The sequence below is a fragment of the Cupressus sempervirens genome, chromosome 10 (assembly GCF_028749045.1).
Source record: "Cupressus sempervirens isolate cs-2001-9-10 chromosome 10, ASM2874904v1, whole genome shotgun sequence".
Lineage (NCBI taxonomy): Eukaryota > Viridiplantae > Streptophyta > Pinopsida > Cupressales > Cupressaceae > Cupressus > Cupressus sempervirens.
In genome coordinates this window covers 205,027,804-205,054,006 of record NC_143127.1, presented here as the reverse complement: position 1 = coordinate 205,054,006, position 26,203 = coordinate 205,027,804, and the positions used below count along the sequence as shown (strand labels likewise).

The following is a 26,203-nucleotide window of genomic DNA, read 5'->3' as shown; positions in this document are numbered from 1 at the left end:
GTTTAGTTTTGATAATTCATCTATTTGGTGGAATAAACAAGGGTAATGCTATGGTTTACCTCTTGCTATTGCATTTTCTAGGAATACACGATATTGTTTTATAAAAGGGGTTCACTAGTTCAGTGATATTTGGAACTCAATTCTTTTGAGTGGGCCCAATGACAATTGTTGAAAGACAAATTTAAACTAAACAATATGGCTAATATTGATTTTCGTGAAGTCATTAGAGCTAGTTGACTTTGTTATGAAGTTATGCACCCCACTATGATGTGATTTTACTAGAGATTGGTTTTGGTTATCTAAATACAATTTTGTTAATTTCCCCTTAGAAAGGTCTATTTGAAGTTGGTTCCCAACTTGTCAATAACCCTAGATTGAATAAATAATGGTAATTTGGAGCAATGAAAGAAAGTGGAGGAATTTGAGTGGACAAATATGGTGTCTAAAGCTAGAACCAATGCTCCGATTTTGGCCTAAAAAATCTCACATTATTAATTACCCCTTGGGGATAAGTTGAAATTTTTTATCCAATTTGTCAAATGTACCTTTTACCAACATGATGAAAACCTCAAAAATATATTTTGGGACCATCCTTTAACCATTATAAAATGGAATGAGGTTTTCAAGTAGTTTTCTTGCTATTTGTAATTGTTACCTGGGTTTAAAAAAAGGCTCTATTTGATGTTGGTCTATGTAACAATATCATAGTTGATACTTTGAGACAATTTGTTCTTCTTAATGAATGGAATTGTAGGTGCATGTCAATGTTTTCTAATCAACAACTTCACGAGACAACACAAATTCTAAAGTTTTACTTTGATATCTTGCTCCAAATTGCTTATCTTTGTTGTCAATTATAGGTGGGTTCCATGAATAATACCATGATTAGTTATTTTCTGGACTATATCAAGATTCAAACTCTTTAGGAACAAATAAATGACCCCAATCATTCCAAGCAACTTCAAAGACTTTTCAAATTCAATGTATAGTAGTATCTTGTAAGACTTTATGGCTTGTTATTGTAATGATTTTTCTATAGCTATTATCTTTTTTATTGCTAAGACTTTTTGATTTTAGACAAAAGTGGAGTAGACCTATATATATATATATATATATATATATATATATATATATATATACACACACACACACACACACACACTCATTAGAGAAAGAACCAAGAAGAAAACCTTGAATCCTAGCCAAATTACTTTTTATTTCTAAGACTTGTCAAAAATGTAATTTTATCAAAATATGGAGTCTTATGTCTTCTTCTTGTATAATTTTTATATTGTTATGACAATTTTATAATCATATTTAAGTAACACTTTATTATTATTGCATTGCCTCTCTATATACGATCATTCTTTAATGTAGTTTTAATGTACACAACACAAAATACTAGCATTAATTGTTTTCGAAAAAATGTTAGTAAAAACACGTTTAGTTTCTTTTTAAGGGAAAAAACAAAACAAAAAAGCAAAAAGCACTCTCTAAATAAAACTGTATAAACGGTAACTTTCAACGTCTCGGAATCCATCATTCTCTGATATACAATATTCTATAATTCTCTTTATACGGACAAATTTAAATTTTGGTATCATTGTTGGAAAGTCTGTGTTGTCATAGGGAAATTAATTCGGTGGTTTCTGTCTATGGAGATTCGTGTTTGATGAGGAGCTAATGCAGAGGAGGGCACCATGCAGATGAAGTAATCTCTCAAGGCAATTGAACGAGAAGGCTGTTTTCTTCCTGAAATTCGTTATCAATGAAGCGTAAATTGCGGGTGAAATCCCTATACAATCCCTTCCTTACCATTTTCCCTTTCTTTTAAATATAATTGATGTTTTGCTGGAATGCAGTAGACAATTGATATGAAGTAGCTGACTCATCACACATTTTTGCTGACGAAACAGAGTAGCATGGACGGATGTGTTTTTTGTTAAGACAATTCGGGTGTTTTTTGTCCCCTCTCTGGGCCATAAAGTTACGGGTACAATTCCTTTCTTAGCTTTATTTTCCTCTTTTTAAATATAATTGCAGTTTGATGATTTTTTGTAACGGAGTAGAGATTGGGCGCCATGAATTAGCTGGTTCATTTTGCAGGCATTTTAATTGCTAGTCTTTTTCTATTCAAAGATTGGTTCTGCCGATTCAGGGCAAGTAATTAGAGGGGTTAAAATGTGGTTGATTCAGATTTTTATTTCAGTGAAAGGGAGATGTCTCCGCAATTTTATTAACAGTGAAAAAGTATCACAATTCACGTTGTGGTTTCATTTGAAATGGATGTTGGCTGAGTTTTTCTCGTGAAAAGAAGAATTGCTGTGATTTTGATTTTAATTTTGAAATGTATGGGCTTATGGTGTGTGGAGTGAATTCTATAATTATAGATCCGCTGAATCATTTTCCGGGTCAGTCTCTCTAAAATAGACATTACGAGGCCTTCAATAGACCGCATTGGTCTGGGGTTTTATTTGGTTTCGACAATTTCTAGGCATCTTTTGAGCTGCGGGGAGCGGGGGAAATTCGTGTACGAGGGTTGTGTCAAATGTAAGGGGATCGAATCGTAGCAATGATGAGGAATTTAGTCTATTATCATGTTGAATGCTAGGACTCTGCTTGTAATTACACGTTAGGGTGATTTGTCACCTATTCTCTGCCGAACATGTGTGCTTTTCACTTCATCAAAGCTAATTTGACACTCATGTTGCTTTCCAATTATTTCAAGGGCCGAGCCATGGAGTGATTCCTAAGGCTTGCTCTGGGATAATAGCTATTACGATCCGCTACATTTTATCCAATAACAAGTGTTCAACATTTCCCTGCGATAGAAGAACAATTTTATCCATGCAGGGGAATAGGTCCCCAAGCTGATTTATCCTGAGATAGATTTTGCCATTACCATCAAATTATCAATCAATCGCAAATGTTCCTTCATGCTTCAGAGCTCTTTATTCTAAAAGAAGTATGATGGAGACGGTGCCAACTAACAAATGAGACGGTAATTGTGTAACTGTTCACCTGTATTACAAGTCAATGTGATTGGTAGCTGAGTGGATATAGTAAGAGACTAACAAGAATGTATCGATGGTGTATATTATATTGAGTCATAGTTTCGAGTTGCTTCCTTGCATTTAGGAACATTTTATTGATGTTGCCCTCCTTCAAGGGTTTGATCTTCATCAACGTACTTCAATCCATTTTGTAACTCCATTCTATGAAGGGGTGTATGGATTTTTCCTTCACCTTTCCATATCATTTCCCTTAAAATCTGTCAAACACTACAGAATAGTACTTACCATCATTGGCAGTTTCTAATAATAATTTAATCTTTCTATTAGTTTAGTACAGGAGAGCAAACTCTGTCATTCGAGTAAAGACCTTAAAACTCCCTAAATTGACTGGAGACATTATATTTTCTTTAAAATTAATATACCTAAGCCCTAGAATAATCCTTAATGAAATATTTATGATAAGAGGATTTTGACAAGTAATAAACATCTATAGGACCTGATATATTAGAATGAATTAGATTCACAACTAGAAGTTTCAATTAGAACTAGATCAAACCCTCATCTTGTTATTATCAATTGATAAGTCCCATCATGTACAATTCTATGATAGCATGAATATGCAGCTACAATGAAATAGAAAGTGTTCTTCTGTAACATCAATTTATAAACCTTGTCATGTGAGGTTTTTCAAGTACCATGCAGAACCAGTTATTACAATATAAACACAACAGCTTAACTAACTATAGTTATTCTTTGATTAAGATTTAATATATTGAAATCAATTTTTTTTCATCAATTCACAAATTTATTAGCTATCCCGTGAAGAAAATAAAAATGTAACAACACTAGAAATATCTAAACCATAAATGAGACAAAAACTATAGACTTCATAAAATTACATGCTAAACTTAAGATCTTAATTCACTCTCAAATGAGTAACCTTACATTCTGAGTTCATCTCTTCTGTCACTACTAATCGAGTACCATTACATTTTCTAGATGTGTTCCTTGCCTTCTGTCTTACCCTCTCTTTATCTCCTCCCACTTTCCATGTCATAATATACATATATAGTTTCATATGAACAATTTAATATAACATCCACCTTAACATAGCACAGACCTTTGACAGATAACCCAACAATTTATATGAAAACGAAGAACAAAAAAAAGTTGTGAAAACTGGAAAATACTACTTTGCCCCTTCATTATTACAATACATTTTGATTTAACAATGCAGGCCTGTTTTTCAATTCCTTCACTTATCAACTATCATCACCAAATATCTCCATAAGAACATTCTCCTTCCTTAAAGTGATGGAAGTGCTTGCATCTCTTAGAATAATTTCTCTTCCAACAATATTGGATATAAATTTCGTTGCAATGGAAACGGTTTGCCGCTTGATTATTACAATACATTTTACAGTGCAGGCCTATTTTTTAGTTCCTTCTCTTATCAACTATCATCACCAATAATCTCCACAAGAACATTCTCCTTCCTTAAAGTGATGGAAACGGTTTGCATCTCTTACAATAATTTCTCTTCCAACAATATTGGAGATAAATTTCGTTGCAATGTGGCAGTCAGCACATACTCGTAAGTTCTTGACAACTCTAATAGCTGAGCCAGGGGGGGTGTTTAACAAACCAAATGCAATTGCCAACTTTTCACTATGGTAACAGAGGAATAATTCTTTTTCCTCCTCTTCCACATCATTAAGCAAATGCCTTGAATCTGGAATATACCCAGCTGCCTTCATCTCCCAATCCAATTCCTCCAGCTTTGCATATATCTCCTGAGTCTGTGGATGTGATCTGTCCCCTACACTAAAAGCATGTACCATTTTATGGGCTTCTATCCAACTGCATCCAGGGATCTTTTTAATTCCTTCATCTTTCATCAATCTCCGTACCATTTGAACCTCACCCCACCTGCCTGCTTGTGCATAGTTGTTTGAGAGAAGAACATAAGTTGCAGCGTTTTTACGATTGAGATCCAAAAGCAGAAATGCAATAAATATTCCCAATCCTATATTAATATGTGCTCTACAGGCACCCAGAAAACTCATCCACACACCCACCACAGGTTTCACTGGCATCTTAATGATAAAGTTTAGGCATTCCTCAAGATAGCCAGCACGGGCAAGAAGATCAACCATGCACACGTAATGATCAACTGTAGGTGTGATGCAATAGGGGTCACTCATTCGATTGAAGAATGTACATCCCTCATCCACTAAACCTGCATGGCTGCATGCACATAGAACACAAGCAAAGCTTATGGTATCAGGATGTGTCTCAGAGTGCTCTATTAATTCAAAGATTTTGAGAGCATCTTTGCAAAGTCCATTTTGTGCATATCCTGCAATCATGACATTCCATGAGACCACATTTTTTTTAGGCATTTCGTCAAACAATTCACGGGCCTTGTCTACACTTCCACATTTTGCATACATATCCATCAAAGCATTTCCAACTCTAGTATCTGACAAAAATCCCCCTTCCATTATGCTTTGGTGAATGTCCATACCCTTTTCCAATGCTCCCATTTTGGCACATGCAGGGAGGATGCTAGCAAAGGTTGTGGAATTTGGCCTCACACAAGCCATTTGAATGTCGTTGAAAGTTTCTAATGCCTTTTCAACATATCCATTTTGGGCATATCCTGCAATCATGGCATTCCACGAGACCACATTTTTCTGAGGCAAATTTTCAAACAATGCATGTGCCTTGTCTATACTTCCACATTTTGCATACATGTCTACCAGAGCATTTCCAACTATAAGATTTGACAATAATCCCCCTTCCATTATAATTTGATGGATGTGCACACCCTGTTCCAAAGCTCCAATTTTGGCGCAGGCAGGGAGGATGCTGGCGAAGGTTGCAGAGTCTGGTATCACACCTGCCAGTTGCATTTGTTTGAAAGTTTCTAAAGCTGTTTCGGCAAATCCATTTTGTGCATATCCTGCAATCATGGCATTCCATGAGATTAGATTTCTCTGAGTCATTTTGTCAAACAATTCACGGGCCTTGTCTACTTTTCCACATTTTGCATACATGTCTACTAGGGCTGTTGCAACTACTACATCTGATAAAATATCCTTATCCTTTATGCTGTGATGGATGTATATACCCTGTTCCAAAGCTCCCATTTTGGCACAGGCAGGTAGGATGCTGGCAAAGGTTGCAGAGTCTGGCTTTACTCCCACAGATTGCATTTGCCTGAAAGTTTCTAAAGCCTTTTCAACAATTCCATTTTTTCCATATCCTGCAATCATGGCGTTCCATGAGAACACGTTTCGGTGATTCATTTTGTCAAACAGTTCACTTGCCTTGTCAATGCTTCCACATTTTGCATACATGTCTACCAGGGCAGTTGCAATTACGACATCTGACAAAATCCCTTTATCCTTCAACTTTTTATGGATGCCGATGCCCTCTTGCAAAGCTCCTAATTTGGCGAAGGCTGGGAGTACGGTTGCAAATGTAAATCGATCGGGTTGAAGATCTGTTTGTTGCATGTGGTGAAACAGTGCGACTGTCTCTTGAGGGTACCCGTGTCTTCTGTACGCTGCAATAATTGTATTCCATGAGAGGTTATCTCGTTCTTTCATGTGGTTAAACACTTTACGCGCATCTACTAAACTTCCGCACTTGGTATACATGTAAATAAGCTTATTACGAAAAATTGTGGGTGTAGTATATGAAAATTGCTCGCGGGCGATGAAAAAGTGAACATTGCTCGCCTTGTGAATGTGCGATGTTGAAAATAGAGGTCTGCGATAATTGAAGATACACATTAATTTTGAATATGTAATGCTGTGAAATTGAGACGAACGATGGACATCAATGACATTTTGTAACTGTAGTTGGTATGCGCAAAACGTGCAATTTATACATTACACTCGTCATAATAAAGCACACCATGGCAGGAGAAGGAATCCTCATCCCCATGCCCAAGAGCCATCCCGTAAAATATTTAGAGCTTCATTATCGCAAAAGATGATAAGCAGATTGGGTTGCTGCTCGCTCAAGCTTCAACACAATAATAGCGGACAAGTAATCTGAATCCCCATTTAATTCCATCCTACGAGAACGTAATGCCAATTTTGTTGAATCTGTAGGCAATCTCAAAATTTTATAACAATAACTCCTTGACCTGTGTTCTCGGTTGATATCCGCTGTAATTATATGTGCGTTGATAGAATCTGGTGGAGTTGCAGGACTCCTTATCTCTTCCGTGTATTTTCCAGTGTCACATTTATTAAACAAAAGTATGTTAGTAAATCTAATACTCACAGATTATGTAATTTGTTGTAAAATTATAAAAACTCTTATCTATATGTTTTTGTTTCAAGTTTTATTAAAACTCTGATCTATATATATTATTCTTGCAAATTGTCTGATTTTATTAATGATAGTTTGTACTAAATTGAAGATTATAAGAGTTATTAAAGGAATATAGCTATTTTATTATATAATTATTATATAAAATTAAAATGTAATTGTTTATTAATTTTATGTTTGTTTTGAGTATATATACACACCTTGTCTTAGAGACATTCAAATTTAGTGGAATGGGGGAATGGGAACGAGTTTGTTTAAAAAATTAAACATTTTGTAATATTCTATTGGTCGTATTGAATGTCATATCATGTTGCTCAATGTAATAATCTTTAATGATGAGATACTCATACTTTTGATATCTATGACTATTATTATTTAATATTTATATAATTGAAGTATTTAAAATTTTAATATTTATTATTCAATGTTTAATGTTCCACTTTTATGTTCAATGCAATGTTTGAGTATTTAAATTGTAGTAAATTAGTATTTTTACATCATTGACTTATATTGTTATACATATTTTCATAACTAGTATTTCAAGTACCATATGTATAGTATATAGTGTGCACCCCCCGTCTTCTTCCCCCACTGTCCGCAAACATGTCCCTCGTCCCCCAAGGTGGTGTAACTATATATGTTTATTAAATGGAAACATTTGAGCATCGACATTTCTTTGCCTTTATATAGTAGATTACAACATTATGAGTAAGCACACATCTAAAATAGGAGTTTTTTTCCAGCTAAGCAGCTACATTTAGGGGGGGTTCCGTCTGTCAAATTCACCTAGGTGTCAAACTTGGCCCAAAAGCGCCTCAGAGAGTTTGAACCTTGGTGGATGACATTATCTCCTCTTATCATCATCCTCACCAATTGTGCTCAACTGATTGAGCTACAAACTTTGGCTTTTGAAAATATATTTTGTTTTTAATCTATAGTGATTATTGTTGCAATCTTTTAAGAGTCATATTAGTTTCTTTTAACTAAATCAATTGGTTGTTTTACCCTGGTTGTAAGCTCGTATATTTTCTCATGTTTAATGTAATGACCATGCTTACTTCGATTAGATTACATACATTCTCAATTCTTTTTTCCTTAACAAGAGCTTTATTGTCTTCCTTGTTCTAGGTTAAATTTATTAATGCATTTAATAAATTTAAATGTGCCTCATGCAAGCAGGAATTTGACTAGCCTTATTCCAAATTAAATGTCTAATAAATTTGGCCTCTCAAATCAAGGGTGATACTCATTATTTGCTACACAAATAAGATGTTAGCAACATGTCAAGTCTCCCTTGCAAGGATTTGTGACATGGTTTAATAGCCTACTGCGTTGTTTATAAGACTAGTAGTTGTATTAGGCAGTATCAGGTCTATCTTTTAGTCCAATGACAATTGCTAATTATAACAAGTGGTATCGGAGCTTAGTCATAGGTTCAAATCCATGTAGGTTGTGAAGAGTAATGTTGGGAGGGGGATTGTTGCAATGTGCTAATGCCCCTTGCGAGGATTTACAATATGGTTTAATAACATCCTATGTCTTCTAGAAGTCTAGTGGTTGTATTAGGCATTAATAGGTTGATTTTTTGCTGCAACAAAATCACTACTTGTAACATAAGGGAAAATAAATATTCTAAATGTTTTAAGTAACTTACTAAATATGTGTAATATTATAGTTAAATCATCGTCTAAGGTGCATCATGGATATTAGACCATTGCCCATTTACCCGTGTTTGTTACCCATGTACAAAGTGGGATCCTCTTTCGAAACCAAGAAGAGTACAAAATATCTCCCTTTCCTCTCCTCATTTCTACCCTTTAAATGAAAAGAAGGGAACTAGCTTCACCTCTCACGAAAGAGATAGGAGAGGGGAAACTGCCTATGCTTGATGATGGAATATCCTTCTACACCCCAAATAAAACTTTAGACGATAAAACTTACTTGATATTAATTTTTTGGTTTATGTTTTTGTGTTGTATGCTGAAGCAGAACATTATTGCAAGTTCGTGACATACTCTTGAATGAGTTCCTCAACGTGGTGCATATGGATCTTGATTTATTTGATCTATTCATAAACTAGAATTTTTGAGATCTTGATGGTGCTTTCATTATCATACAAAAGCACTAATGGTTTCTATATGTAGTAAGAATGTATTGAATTCAAATAGACTCCTTTGTGACATTAGTCCTTCATCTCAATACTCAGCCTTAGTAGAAGAAGGGTCAATAATGATGTAGGAGCATCTAAGGTGTAATAGAAACCTTGCATCACCCAAAAAAATTGTTCTTTAGTTTTCTTGGGGTCCGCTATGATAACTGCATTATATAAGATGTGTAGAAGCTAAAAATAGCCAAAACTAGTCACACACTATTTTTGGGACTTTTTTTCCATTTGAGGTCATGATTTCAGGACTCTTTTCCATTTTGCTTGTGTGGAGACAAAACTTGGTCCCAAGGAGTGTAATTGAAAAATTGGACAATTGCAAAAGAATCACCTCAATATCTTGAGTGGTTTGAAAGATATTTATATTTTTGTCTGGTAAAATGCCTAAAATGAAGCTTAAAACTCAAATTTGAAGACCTTAGTGGCCTCATAAAGGTTTGATATCTTAACACATTAGTGCAATGAACTACTGCCCACAACCAGCCCACAACCAACACTCCAAATACACATACAAACCTAAAATATAAATAGTAAGATTGATGAAAATGACAACAAACTAATTTCTTTATTCGTTAATGAAAGGAATGAAACTCCATCCATACATTTTTTATTACAAAATTTGTGGGACGTAGGAAGATTGTGGTGTAGGAAGGAACAAAAGATGGTGCATAGGGATGTCATAGAGAAGATGAAGATGGATTGGAATAGGATGGTGCAAATGGGAGATTGACGTAGGGAAAAGTAGGAGTGAGGTAGGATAGTAGATTTGGGATGATGATAATGGATTGGAGAATTCGTATTAATCAGAGGATAGTGTATGGATTGAAGGGTAATGAGATGATGGATTTAGACTAAGAGTGAAGGAGAGATTGTTTACATGCAAAGATAGAGATTGGAATATAAGTACTAGAGAAAAATATGCAAGCATAAATATTGTATGAGGAGGATATGTGACTGTCATATGGGAGGGAGATTAGGATGGATAACCTAATGGATTTCACTTGCCAAAGGCCTGATAAGAAGTGCTAGTGCATATGAATGAGGGGATAGCTTGGAGGATTGATTGGACATTGGAGGATGCTAGGAGCAATCTTGCTAAAATCTTCAATGTACTCGTCATGATCTACAAGAGTCTCATCATCATTTGAATGGGATGAAGTGGAAGAATAAGTAGGATTATGGAACTCATCATGAAAGAATTGTGACATGATTAGTTGATGAGTTGGATATGGATGAAAGTTGAAGATGGATGGAAGACAAAAGCCTAGATTAGGATGAACAATAAGCTTAGACTTGTATCAAAATTAAGCTCAGACTAGGAGAAAGACTAAGCTTCAAAGAGGATGGAAAGGCAATGAGAGATATGGGTGCTATGAACTAAGAATGATCTAGCTGACTGAAATATGAGGGAATCAAAGTGAATATGAGGGATTGTAGAGTGAATCTGAGAGATTGGCAAATTTGACAGATGATCAAGTATATCTATGTAATGAAAAATTTGATGGATTACAGAGCACATATGTGGAATGCCAAGTATGTTGGATTGCAAAGTGAATTTGTTGAATGTCGAATCTATTGGATCACAAAGCCCATCTATGGATTAGCGAATTTGACAAATTACTGAGTGTATTTGGGCATTGTTGAATCTAACAAACTGTGAGGTTTATGGAACGATTTTGACAACAAGGTTGTATTTTGGGGATAACAGATTGCTTCTGCAAGATTATGTAACACGCTAAAATTTCATACTAAATTAATAAATTGGAAATATCTAAAAATAACATTTATTTTCAACGTAACATGAAATATAGTTATAACTACCTATGCATGGATATCGTTTTCCTTTCCATTTATTCATATACAAGTAAAAAATAAACTGAATTAACTACTTTAATCCAAATAAAGAAAAACTAACCATTTTATCTAACTATAATATTTAACTGAAAATGGAGAGCATAAATATAAAGTACCAGAATTTTAGATGTGTGTTTGAATAAAAACTTTGACCTTGAGTTGTGCAAGCCTTGGCTACCAGAGGAGAGGAGAGAAGAAACATTGCCATTGGGCTTAACCTCCCAACCTCGGACCCTTAAGTATTCCCATACAATCTCTACTGAGAAAGACCCTCCCTACCTTGAGAATTAGGCTTGGGGCATCACTGTCTAGCCATTGAGCATCCTAATGTTAGAGCATCGGCTAAACAACTAGCTAGGCTTAGGATACCTTCCATACACCTCTCTGCCAACTATTAGCACCATGACCTCTAGTGATCATAGCAACAAGCATGCAACTAACCCATTGGCTAAGGATTTGTGAGGGCACTATGTACCCGATCACCCATCACTTGACTTGACAACAAGACTACACTAAGAACTATCATGAGCTGACACAGGTTTTAAACAAATCATAATTACTTGCTTGAGTGACTGATGGTTCTTTTCTTTTATCATGCAGGAATAAATCATAGTTAAATGATTGCCAATCTACACCCTTCGTCTTGACCATGCTGGTCTTCTTGGATGATTCATTGGGTGGATGTATGAACATTTGGAATCACAACCAATGTTTCTGCTGAATTGGCCTTGGCATTTATAAAAGAAGTCTAAATATTAAAACATTTATATGTACAGATAATAGATCTGTCATTCTAGTGTTGACATGATAAAAGATAGCTGAATAAAGCATTTATTTGCACAGACAATACATTTGCCTTTCTTGTGTTGACATAGTAAAAGATAGCTGAATGTTAAAGCATTTTATGCACAACCAATGCATTTTCCATTTTGGTGCTAGCATTATCTATTGGCAAGGTGCTATTTCTTATCTCAAGAAATATATATTCAAATAGCCCTCTATAACTTGCACTCTAATTTTCATGATCTTGGAGAGAGAATTTCATAAATGAGAAAATGCCACAGTTCTAAATCATTCTTACAATGTGTGCATAAATAGAGAACATTGGTTCATATCATGACCGATTCTAGTAAACATTTCATAAGCGGCTTCAGTTATGCCTCATTATATCTTTTGAAATATAAACATAAGATAAAGTGATGATATCACAACTTGAATGGTGGTTGTTCTTCGACAACCTGAACAATTTGATTGATACTCGGGTTGCCCATGTTGGAAACAATCAATCAATTGTATATTGTCATTGATGTTTACACAAATGTTAGTATTAATTGAGAAATACAGAGTTTGCAGTATTAAACTTGTATATCTTAGTATTGATTGAGTAGTTGGGTAATAAAGATTTTCTAGTATTAATCGAGAAGTTGGTTAATGAAAGGATTTCTGCTTGCAGTATTGACCAAGTGGTTGGGTATCAAAAGAGATCAGTATTGACGGAGTGGTTGGGCAATGAAGGAGTCATAGTGTCAACCAAGTGTTCAGTTTCAGTGTTGACCAAGTGACAATAGATTGAAATTACAAAATGTTTAATTAATTAAGGCCAACTATTTGGATGTTTTGAAAGGGTTTTCAAGCTGACTTTTCCTAGCTTATGATATATAAGAAAGGTCAAGTTGTGAGGATAAGGGTGTATCAAGATGAATATGAAATAGATGGATATATGAGCGAAGGTAAGGCAGAGTAGGAAAGCGTGAAAGGTAAGCTGCAAAGAAACATCTAACAAGGAAGGATCCAGAGGTCAAGCCAAAACAAAGATTTAAATTAGCAAAGAAAGTTGCTTCTTAAATCAGGTCAAATTGTTGTTGCTTTCTAACTATTGTAGCAATAAAGAAATCTCTTAATAGAGTTGACTTAATAGTTAGTCTTTTAAGTCTTCTAACGAGGTGACATTTCAAGATCAAAGTGTTTGAAGACCTCTAACCAAGCCACTCCTAATAGGGTGAACTAAATCTTCTAGCAAGGTCATACTTAACAATATGTTTTGTAACCTTTAATAGGGTTGGCTCTTAACAGGGCTCACTTCAGAAGAGTAAAAACTATTGTGACTAGTTGCAAGGTGGTTTTTCCCAAATTGGGTTTCCATGTTAAATCTTTGTATCATTTGTGTTCATGTTATTTACTTATGTTTAATATTTCTGCAACTAAGTCACTAAAGGATAAAATAGAATAATACATCTTAAGATTGCTTTGTTATCCGAGCATCTGTTATATTCTAGTGTTAATCGAGCTATTCAGTACTGTATGATAAGTGGTAGATTGTATTGACATCTAAGGGTCAAGGATTTGTTTTTGTGGTAACTGATTCACTCCTCCCTTCTCAGTTACTCCTCTTACATTTCCAACTGCCCAAACACCAAAGGCTATGGAAGCAAGGATGCATGATCAGCTACTATCGTTCTGATTAGGGACTGCAATATTGATTAAGCTGAATTTAATTGCCTGTAGAAAGTGTGTATAACTTGCAAGCATGATTGTGAAGCAAGAATGAGAGCGAAAGAAAGAAATAATTCTACATGCGGTGGTGTGGTTTCCGCCAGAGGCAAGATGTTATATCAGAATGAGCTTTCGTATTGTAACTTAGCCTTCTTGGCTACATGCTCAGTTACGAGCAAGATTGCAAATGTGGCAAGGAGTTACAAGGTACATGACTATTGGTTCAATGTGACAAATAAAATAAATATTAATGTGGTCACCCAAACAAAATAATATAAGGCTGATGGAAAACATTATAGAAATATAGCCACTCAAGATGGAAAATAAACAATCACCAAGGAATAATATTAACCCATGCTATTTACCTTAGTATAATAATATCATACACCACCTGCTTATACTTGTGTATGTATGTACGCACGTATATATATTTATATATATCAATGATATTTTAACATATTTAACATATATGTCTTATTTTATGTGGACGTATACTTCACGGATACAATACATCTGTGTGTGTATATATATATATATCTATCTATATATCTATATGTAACATTTTGATTTCCCTGGTCTTAATTAACAACTAACATTCTCAAAGAAATATAGTTATCACTTCATCTTCATAGGAAGTCAATTAAATCAGTTTCGTTCATATAAAAGGGATTGACGATTAAAATTAGTTAAACAAAATTTCTTAACGAATCGCTGAAAAAACCATTAATGATAATTACTATAGAAGTTAAAAACCACATACCATGAAATTTGAGATAAAAAATAAAACTAGGGATGCATCTGCAACCACCCGAGTTAGTCCACCAATACCACTATAACAATATCACATGACGACTACCATCTAAAAACTGCTATCTCAAAATCAAATGATGATTACGATTAAATACCACTATATTTAAAATTAGGGCATCACATACCATTGTATCAATTAGACCTTCAATTACCATTGGATCATTTAGGGCTTTTAGTTACCACGGTATCACTTAGGGCTTCCGATATCGCTGATTTAAATAGGGCTTCCGATACCACTGATTCAATTATGACTTCCGATACCACTATATCATTTTAGGGTTCCAATTACCACTGAATCAATTAGGGCTTCAGATTCCTTTCCTGCTGATCACTTAACTGTGGCAGTAACTCAAGATTAGGAGATATGCTCAAATAAATGGAGGTTTGATATATCAAATTATCAGATAAATCTATCCTTCATGACTAATTGAAAAATAACTATAACAATGAAATAACTCAATTATTCTTACCTAAATCTTGCATGTACGTTTTAAAAGTAAAAGTACCTGTTCTGACAAAGCAATTGAATGCATAGCTTATCTTGTCCAATGCACATCTAACAACTTATGGAGAGGTGAAACATTTTCAGGGGCTTAACCATCCAACCTCGAACCAAATCTTATCCCCACACGATCTCTATTTAGAAAGGCCCTCCCTACCCGGAATAGACAAGGATCATCTTTCCATCCACTGGTCATCTTAGTATTTTAAACATGCCATACAACTTGACAGCCAGAGGGTACAATTAACAAGATCTTGCATGAACTATTAATTAATTCAAACTAAAATGATAAAATTTTTTATGTCACATCTATTGCTGTTTCAAGTTATTCAATTTCCTTTCTCTCATCTCATCACCCATTCCATGGCTACTAGCCGGTGATTCCTAGATGCATTAAAAGTTATGAGCATACTGCCCTTTTTCACCTCTTCACCATTTAGGGCTTCATTGTTGGTGATTTCCGAGTGTATTTGAATGAACATTCTTTCTCTTAATATCATTGTGTGGTTTGTGACAGCATAAAACTTGCTAATGATACCAATATTATTCAGGAAGATTACATACAATTCAGCATTTCACAAGCTGTGATTACCTAATTAAGTTCTTTAAAGGTTTTAGAATTGATTGTTAAATTCTAATATCCAGTAGCGTAATGCTTCATGGATTCCATACTATGGTTATTTGGTTATCACTTCCCATGATCTGGTCTACTTTAAAGAGAATTTATTCTGTAATATCAACCAGAGATCAAATAAGACATTATCATGATAAGTATTGTAGCATACTGCTATAAAGATCAGAAGTGCTATAGCAAATTGGTAGATGTTACATTGCAATGCATGGTTTGGGTTAATCACATAACCTGATATGTTCCGAAAGATGAATGGTGTTTGTTGAAAACTCATCAACCTGCTTGAAACACTGGTTCTCAGTATAGATGTTGCTCTTGATTTGTGGTTGGTACCATGGGAAGACGGTTGCTTGAAACATATGGAGGTTGGTGCTTCAATATGTAAAGTGGGGTCTGGAACTTGCTAAACAATATTAGTATCTGCACTTCTTCCCTTTTTCCTTCAGGCGTAATCACAGTATTAATAACAATCCTTAGAAGAATATTCCATACGGCAGACTGAAACAAGAGTGATGCTGCCATAGTCTGCAGAGATTCAAAAAAAAGAATGAAGCCGGAAAACTATGTGTAAGAATACAAAATTAATGGGAGGTCGGATTTGATTAAGGAAGTTGGAATGCTTGTATGGCAAGGAGCAGAACTTGAATTGCTTGAACAAGGTTTTCATGGACGATGTTGCAGGTACCGACGATGATTAAGACGAGGAGAAGTTGGGGTATGGAGCTTCAAAGTTTTGAAACACCAAAATAGAAGGAAGTCGGGAGGAAATAGTATAGTGCCCAACTCCTCTCACGACTTCCTCAAATGGAGAGCAACATGACTCCTTGGCTCCCATTGGTTACAAAAGATTAAAGTCGATTCAAATTCCAAATGATTAAATTCAAATATCAAGTATTAAATCGATTAAAAGTAAAGAATATTGAAAAGGAAGAAACAGAGTTGGAAGATTATAGTTTGAATATTATTATAATTCAAATATTATTATGATCTTATATTTATGTATGCACATGCAAACATCACTTTATATTAAATTATTAAAATATAATGGTGCCAAATCATTTTTATATTATATGCACGTATATCAATATTTATTAATACGATGAAAGATAAATTAAAATCCTTTGAGATATGTTTTATATTTTAACCCATTTATTTTCTCAATTTATTTATTTAAATAACTCATGCGGGTCCCATAGATGTATCCTATTTCAAGTCGCTAGGTTCTCAACCCATTTGCCCAGTAAAGGTGATGCTCCTGCCTAATTCTTTTTTGACAATGCTTCCACCCCTTCGACGTGTTCCCTACAAAAAATTCTTTGTGATTAAATTATAAATTATTTAATCATAAATAATCATAACGGTTAACCTTCATCTCAATTCCATGAATTCGTGATTAACAATCAACTAGCATGTTATCTTTACTTGAAATCATAATAACTAACTATCTTACCATTTTGCCAAATTATAACAAATTAAACTGCCAACTGGCTTCATGCGAACCTCAACGGCTATATTTCAAATTAGCTCAAAATTTGGGATGTAACACTATATATATATATATATGTGTGTGTGTGTGTGTGTGTGTGTGCAAGCATGCGTAGATAATATGATATCATTGTACTAAGGCATGGCAACATCACATGAAGCTCTGAGATCATCAAAACTCATAAGGTAACATATTTTAATTAAATGTTTAGTGATCTTTAATAATACATATTTATTGACCAGGTAGCTCATGGTAGTCCCTAGTATACTCTTGCTTGCCTAGCCGTTTTACCCCTTAGCCTTAGTGGTTAGAATTCATACCTGTCAGCTCATAGGTGAAGTGGTTTCCCTTGCTCAATTCCTTTATTGGCAATGCCTCTCCCCCCTCCCCCCTTTGACGTGCTCTTGCAAGAAGAGATTCTCCACGATAATATCATATTCCTCAAATAATCATAATTACTATAACAAATTATTGATCATAAAACATCATAATGGTTATGTACCATTTGACTTCTCATGAATGAATAACCATCTTCCCAATATTTCTAAATAACAATATAAGAATATCATAAAGAATAACTAACATGTCATCTTCACATGAAATCCTAACGATTAACCATTACCATTTAACACGATGATAACTAATTTTAACAATCAACTCACTCACATGAAAACTCAATGGCTATATAAGCAAATTTAAAATTAGGCAAAAATTGGGATGTAACAGATTATATCATGCTTCTTTTCTCTAATAGAGCATATCTATAATATTGGATGGCATATCCATTTAAATACATGACAAATTTGCAAAATTTGTTAAGTTGGACAATTATTTGACTTTGTTAACTCAATAGGTGTATCTGTAGGGTTAGGTGGCAAATCCACCAAATAATTATGTAAATCCACCGAATAGCTAAATAGTGACTATGTTAAGTATGTTCAAATTTGCCAAAAGACAATGCACATTTGTCCAATATCAATGCATATTTGAGAGACTAGGTTTTAACTAACCCTAAGATCAATTTGCTTCTCTTGTAAAATGATATGTGATACAAGTAGAAAAGCACAAAAGTAGATCTGGTAACCAAGCACGCTTACGACTTAGGCTATAAGACAATATTTGTTGAATTGCCACCACAGATAAATGTAAACCGCACTATTTTAGAGCGGATAGCCTAGAATCTTGGAGGAATGGGCTCCTCATAATGCACTCACTTCTCAAGCACAGTCCTCCTCCCAACACCTTTTGTCGTAGCGCATGGATTTGAACCTGTGACCAAGCTCTGATACCACTTGTTACAAGTTGTGGTTGTCGTTGCACGAAAAAATCAATCTGCTAATGCCTAATATAACCACTATACTTATAGAAGACACAAGAGGTCGTTAAACCATGTATCAAATTATAGTCGTCAGTGCACTACCAACACATTTGTCTTCCATTGAAGGTAGGGTCCAAAAGCCTACAACGAAGGTTGTAAACTAAATCTTGCTCTCTAAACTGGAGAGTTGTCAAACCCCATTAGGTGGAACGCAAACAATGAGAGTGGAACCTCTTTTCCCTTTTCAAAGGTTTATGTAGGGAGAGATAGACTTGCCTCTTCACATGGCCCTTGGCACTTGCTACATGTGGGTCCCCCGTCATCTATTTCAATGTAGGCATGTGTATGCTTTGTTCATTACAAAAAGCATAGGGCTTGTTGTCCTTATTAAAGCTTACATCATAACATTGCTTAGAAATAACCATAACTAGTTTAGCCTTGTCTAATGAATGCCCATCCTTTCCTAATACATTAAACATAAAATCTATGGATTTCTGATTGTTAACTATGTCCAATCAGGAGAACAAAATTGGTGTTTTATAAGAGATGAGTTGCATAAAATTAAGGGCATCCTGTCACAATACATTGACTGCCATGTAAGAATTTGGAGTTATTGAGATTGTGGAAGTATTCGATGCTTTTATTCATTGTATAAGCAATACAATGTAGTGACCATATCTTGAAGTTGTATATTTGTGTTCCATGTTATTATGAGTAGGTATGGTATTAATTTCTAATTTTGTAACCAATTCACCACTGTAATCCCTGAAGCTCCTTTTCACTAAGTCTTCATGGCATAGGTATTGCATGTGTGCTATAATTAGTTTGTTATTTCTTGGTGTAACTTACAGTAGGTACATAGGCACCTGAGCACCAGAACCATATAGGCAATTCTAATTTTAGTGAATTGTTTGTTCATTAGTTTCCTCTATGCATTTTGGAGCATATGGGAATTGAACTCGTAATATGCATCCAATTTGCAATTCCTTTGATCACTTTTCTATTAAACCACAAGTTCATATTGTGGGCCTGAATGCTTGGGTAACATTATGTGCAAGCCTACTCTATTAATTGCATGGAATCCTAGAAGATGGTCTCATATGGCATAGTTAAAAGTTATGCTAGTTCATCAAATCAATGTGATCACCAAACTATTTTAATTGATATAATATGTCCACACATGGGGGTATGTCAATTGTTAGAACAAGTCATCTTATCTCAACATGTGAATAATTAATGCCAGTAAGCAATTTCAAAGTTATAACAAAGGAATCATTAGCCTATTTGTTACTGTTTGTGTATTCATTAACATTAACAAGATTGAGATATTGCTATCAGGATTTAACTGTGTGATTTTGAGTCAAACTCATTGACCCATGTTTCATGATGAGGTTATCAATTGACGAGGCTAAGGAGCTTTCTAATGAATGGTTCATGAGGCACAACACTTGGTGAAGGTTTTGCAAATGGGGTTGCAAGCTTTGGGTTTAACCATGGAGGAAACTCCGTAGTTAAGCGCACTCAAGCTGGAGTAGTACTGGGATGGGTTACCTCCCAAGAAGTCTCGTGCTTCACCCCTATGAGCATCACCTAGATCCAATGAGTGCTAAGTGTTCCATTTATTCTCATGAGAGATGGACTCATGTTGAATCACTACTCATGAAACATGGGTCAATGAATTTGACTCAAAATCACACAGTTAAATCCTGATAGCAATATCACAATTTGATGTGTTGTGGAAATTATCTCCTACTTATCAATTAACAAGATTGCCATATGTTTAAATACTCATGGTTTATCAATAGAACAGGCATAAATTCTGTGTTCCATTGCTAAAGCAGTTCTTTGATATCATCTAGACAAGGAAGGCCCTCAATAAAATATGGATAAAAATAATATTTGTTATTCAATTCAACATGGCCTTATTTTATGCACATTGAAGATCATAACATGTAAACTGACATAAGTCTACATGATCAACAAGATTTTCAGAATAACAACAGGCTCCTATAAATGCAAACAAATAATATACAAACACCCCAGAGTTTCCTTGTCTTTGTGTATTAGAATTTGACCATCATTGTTTATTCTTTTTAACTACATCAGATATATTTCATATTTGAAATTTCATGTTCTTGGGCTAAAGCATTTCTTTAATTGTCATCTAGAAAAGGAAGGCCCTCAACAAAACATGGATAAGAATGACATTTGTTTATTTCAAGTTACCATGGTCTTGATTTATGCACATTGTAGATCATGACATGTAAACTGAACACAAGTCTAGATAATCAACAAGATTTTCAGAATTACAACATGCTCCCATAAATGCAAATAAATAGTATACAAACACGCCAAAGTTCCCTTATCTTTATGTATTACAATTTGACCATTATTGTTTTGTCTTTTTAACTCCAACAGATATTTTTTATATTTGAAACTTTGTGTTCCATTGCTAAAGCATTTCTTTAATTACCATCTAGACAAGGAAGGCACTCAAGAAAACATGGATAAAGATAACATTTGTTTATTTCAAGTGACCGCAGTCTAATTTTATGCACATTGTAGATCATGACATGTAAGATAGATTCTCAGAATTACAACATGTTCCTATAAATGCAAACAAATAGTATACTAACATGTCAAAGTTTTCTGATCTTTGTGTTTTACAACTTGTCCATTATTGTTTCTTTTTTAAAGAGCAACAGATAGTTTTTTATATTTGAAAAATATAAATGGTGATATGCCAGTAATAGATAGTTTTTAGCAAATACTTTTAATCTCTGCCTCTTGCACATGGGCAACAAAATGAGGGTAACTTAAGTAGTTGCTATGTTTCCTACTAATCAGCCATTGCTAGCTGAGAATCCTTCGAGTAAAAAATGCACAAACTGACCACAAAGATTATGTAGAGGCAGCACATCTGATTGTATAGAGTGATGCCCAGCTGTATTTCTCGAATTTGAATTTCTATCTAGTGTTCAGTATCCTGTAGAGTGCTTTAATTCTAATTCTATTGAGTGCTCGGTATCCTAACTCTGTAAAGTGCTATGAATTTTGGGTAGTTACTAAAGAGTGCTGAAGAGAGTTCTGTTACTTGGGTAAGTGTCGTCCTTTGCTATTCTTTATTCTACTTTCTGCAGCTGTGAGGCAGATCTGGCTATTAATGCTCATGTATATGGCTATTTTTTTCCTGTACTCTGTTCTGGACCTGTGCTCTGTATTGTTTTGGACCTCTAACTTGTGATGGACCTGGGATCTTTAGTGAGGAGTTTAGTTGCTTCTTATCTTTGTAGAACTCAAAGGTTTGAGAGCTTAGATTATGGTGGAAACTCTGTGACTGTTTGTTGATTAACATGTAATATTGCATAGCTCAATGAACCTCCTTCATTTGCCCTCCTATCAGCATATCAGTACCTTTGTCTTAAGATATGGTGGCCATCAATATTTTTAAACTGATTCTTCAATGCTCTTATTCTCGTCCATAGCAAGTTGTTGCCCTCTTCTTCGCCGTCACTGTTTAGATGCTGTATGGCCCATCTTGAATTTTCTAGATTGATAAGTTGATGCCAATTATCAATGTGAGTTGTAACCCCTTCTACAGTCCTAAAGCCTCTGCTCCATTATTAGTGTTTAGACCTAATCTTCATGCAAAAGACATGATGGCAAAGCCTTCTGAATTATTTATTATCGCTCGACTTCTTGACGGACCATGGTTTCCCTTGGAGGCCCCATCAAATTAGAGAATATGTTTGTTTTCATCTCTTACCCAATTTTCCAGCTCTTCCTGATTGAGCCAAAGTTCTCATGCCGTCGATACCCTTAATGTGCAAATTCCTACATTGACTAGACTTCCAGTCTTCAGTACTTGTAACCATAGAAGCTCCCTATGACTAGGATTCTCTTTCCAGTGGTCAAGGACCCCGGCTATTTACATAGCCTCAAACAAAAGGGCTTTAGATTTTGTAGTTGATATTGAGGATGAGAGCAATCTGTATATGAAAGTGGGTTTGTTTTGTGCAAGCCATAACCTCCAACATTTTTCGAAGAGCCTATAGTGTTCTTCTAAATACCTCTTTCCCGTTGAAGTTTATGTGAAGATCCATATGCCATGTCTGAAACATAGTCAGCCATTCTGTCGTAATAGTGATGAAGATCTGGAGTTCATGGAGAGCTGTCTTCCAGGTTTTTTTGGCATATTCACACTGCTTGACAGGTGGAAGATGTTTCCCTCAGCATTCTGACATAGTGGACACATTGGGGGCCTCTTAATATTCCTTTTTGTCAGATTTTTCTGGTCAAAATTTTCCCTTGCATCAGTACCTAGCAGAAGCCATTTGCCTTAGGAATTTCATCTTTGTGCCAAATGGAATTTCATAAACACTTTGGGTATAAGTGATTTGTTTTTGGTTTTGAAAGATCATAACAACTTTTCCCTGAAAAACTCTTGTTCTCTCCGGTCCAAATCTTTTAACTCCGTACTGCTCATCAACGGGAGCATGACCCTTTAATGCATCTAGGAAAGAGGCATGTGCTGAATTTAGCTCTTTTAGTAGAGGAGGACTGATCTAAGTTGTCCATAATCCATTCAAGCCTTTCCACTCTAAGATGTCATAAAGGGAAACGCAAGCATTGTCTTTCATTCAATTTTCCAAGGCATTCAATTCTTGTCTAGTCCCTAACAGAGAATTCGTACTTCTAATATCTTCCCAAAGCTTTATTTTCTTTCCATTGTTGGGATCCCAACTTATATGTTTTAGAGTTACATTCATACCCCTTTGACAACCTCCACATGCAAGTTCCAGTGTCCTTCTAGCTGAGCTGTTCAGGCATTTCCAGATTTGTGTCGTTCAGGTATTCACTCTCATTGCTTGAACACACTAGGAATTATCCTCTGTTAGCATTCTCCCCATCAATCTTGCTCCTCATGAGTAGTTCTTAAGTACAGGGTCCCTAATGTTTAGTCCTCCTTTCTCAACATTCGTCTTACCTGTGTCCCAATTTAATTAATATTATTCCGTGTTTTTACCCCTTTACCATGATTTTTTTCTTATGCTTTTATTGATGTTATCAGGGATTCTCAAAGGAGTTAACGGAGCTGAAGCTAGGTAAAGTGGAAGGGAAAATAGGGTAGATTTTACTAGGTTTATTCTTCCTGCTAGCTAGATCCATTTGTCCCCCGTGAACTGATTTTTGTTTCAACTTTGCAATTATGATTTCCTACTTTCTTATTTTTTACCATTATTGTTTTATTAACAAAATGTTAAAAACTTATTTCAAAAAAAGCAGTAGAAATAGATATTTACTTGAGAAAAGAGGCATATAGCTCAGTATTAGGTAACCCTTTGACAATTTTAATATCTCGAGACATTGAAATTGTTTCAAGCTCTTAAATTTTATCTACAGCTTGTACTTGAAACATTAGCGGGACTATTTGTTTTTGAATTTGTGAAGATTGATATATGGTTTTCTCCTAGTGCCTACAATGATACATGCATCTTATTAGTCCTAGCAGCATTAAATTACATTTATTAGAAGTCAAGATGCTCAAATTTTTGGGAGTTGTATAAGTGCTTAAGTGCCATCCACTTGACCACTTGACTAGTGTTAAGAGGTCCTAGACCCAATTAGGGAGTTGGCATGACTTGTAAGCTTGTTGTTAGATTCTGAGATTCACCTTTTATCAGTCAGCTGCAATATAAGTTTAGAAGATATAATCGAATGTGTTTGGATGTGGGTACTAAGTTGAGTTTTTCATATTTCTATTTTTTCTTGAATTAGAAAACTAAATTAATGCTGGAATGCAAAATATTATAGTTGTTTAATGTTGATGTTTGACTACAGATCAATACCATGCATATGATGAGAGAGTAGCTGATGAGAAGGACATGGACAAATATCCATATCCATTTAATGACTATCTTGGTGTAAAGATGAAAAATAGAAATTTGATTTATCAATATATGATAAGCTACGGGCATATTGTTATAAGCCCGTGAGATTACAATTGCTATGAGGATATGATAGGATTGCAGAGTATGAGATTTGAAGAAGCAACAAACATAGAGGAAGTGGCACCCAATATAGATGAAGAGGCAAGGATATTAGGCAAGGGTTTGAAGTTGATAGAATGTTGAATGAGGTTTTAAACAATGATTGGGCTAAATATTTGGAGAATTCTTTAAAGATCATGTGTATGCTAATTGCAAGTTAAGTCGTTTGACACCCCTTAAAATTCTTAACTTGCAAGTGGTGCTTGGTTGGACAAATGAAAGCTTAGATCAGCCATTGTCATTAATAAGTTTGTTGTTACCACCCAACTCCACATTGGCAGCAAAACAAAGTCAATGTAAAAAGAAAATCACTAAGATAGGCTTAGGGTATGAAAACATCCATACGTGTGAATGGTAATGTATTATTTTGCAATAATCTTGCAAGTGAGAGTGAATGTTTGAAATGTCATGAAGTAAGTTATAGACAAGGGTTGAAATCTATTGAGGAAAGGTTCTTTGCCACTTTTTGATATTCTCACGATTACTTTGAATGTAAAGATACAGAGCTATTGCCAAACTTATGCAATGACATGCCCAAAACAAGACCACCGATGGAAAACTACGACATGTACTTGATTCTAGAATGTCGAAGGAATTTGATAATAGATGGCTTGATTTTTTTCAAGATCCTTGTAATGTAAGGTTGAGTTTGTCTCTAGACTTGGTAAACTCATTCTCAAATCAATGTACTAAATGGACTACTTGGCTAGTTTTTGTAATAAATTCTAACTTGCTCCCGTGGATAGCAACAAAATAATTTTTATTAATGTTATCATTAATTATTCTAGGAAAGAAAAGTGTCACTTCATATACAATCAATGCTTATATAGAGCTATTATATGATGAGCTATTGAAATTGTGAAAAAAGAAATTGAAGCAATTCAATCTTGAAGGGACGGCCATTCAATCAAATTCACTTTAGGAGCATCCTTATTGTTTATGATTTATGATCTTCCTACATATGGTACATCATCTAGTCTCATTGTCTATGGATATAATGGATTCCTTGCTTGCAACTTTAAGGATTTTGTGAGGTGCATTCAAGAAGTTTGTGTAAGTGTATTTGTTGTGGGCATTTCACTTATGTTAAAATGAATCATTCATATTATCGACCAAAAAAACATTTCAATGGTCAAGAAGAGAATCGTGAAGAACCATTGCTAATAATGAGTGATTGCATCGTTGACAATGGACAAAAAAGCATGATTTTTAAAAAATGATGGGATTTGTGGTAGTAGATATGATCCATGTAATAAAAATAGCATGAAATTGTTGTGCAGATTCTATAAATTTCCATACTTGAAGGATATAGCCATTAGGCATTTTGTTGACTATATGCATACTAAAAAAATATACCATATGCTATTATAGAAACAGTTTTTTGTGTTTTTGATACTATTCATCATGTGAAGTCTTTCAACGACTAGAAGTTTGCGAAATCTTTGGGCTGAAAAATATGATGATGAATAGTATGAAAAAGCTAATACTCCTTATGAATCCATTGTAAAACAATATGGCATATGCTATTATATAA

The 26,203-nt window shown here is 34.7% G+C and overlaps 1 long non-coding RNA gene and 1 pseudogene across 1 annotated transcript; one reads left to right on the top strand and one right to left on the bottom strand.

Annotated features, from left to right (window-relative positions):
• The first annotated feature begins 1,619 nt into the window (after nt 1-1,619).
• LOC149533348 (uncharacterized) lies at nt 1,620-25,426 on the top strand. Its single transcript, XR_016357302.1, has 3 exons — nt 1,620-1,786; nt 1,917-1,993; nt 24,461-25,426. It is a non-coding gene; the product is annotated as an uncharacterized LOC149533348 (long non-coding RNA).
• LOC149533349 (pentatricopeptide repeat-containing protein DOT4, chloroplastic pseudogene) lies at nt 3,910-6,778 on the bottom strand (annotated as a pseudogene).
• Nucleotides 25,427-26,203: the final 777 nt, after the last annotated feature.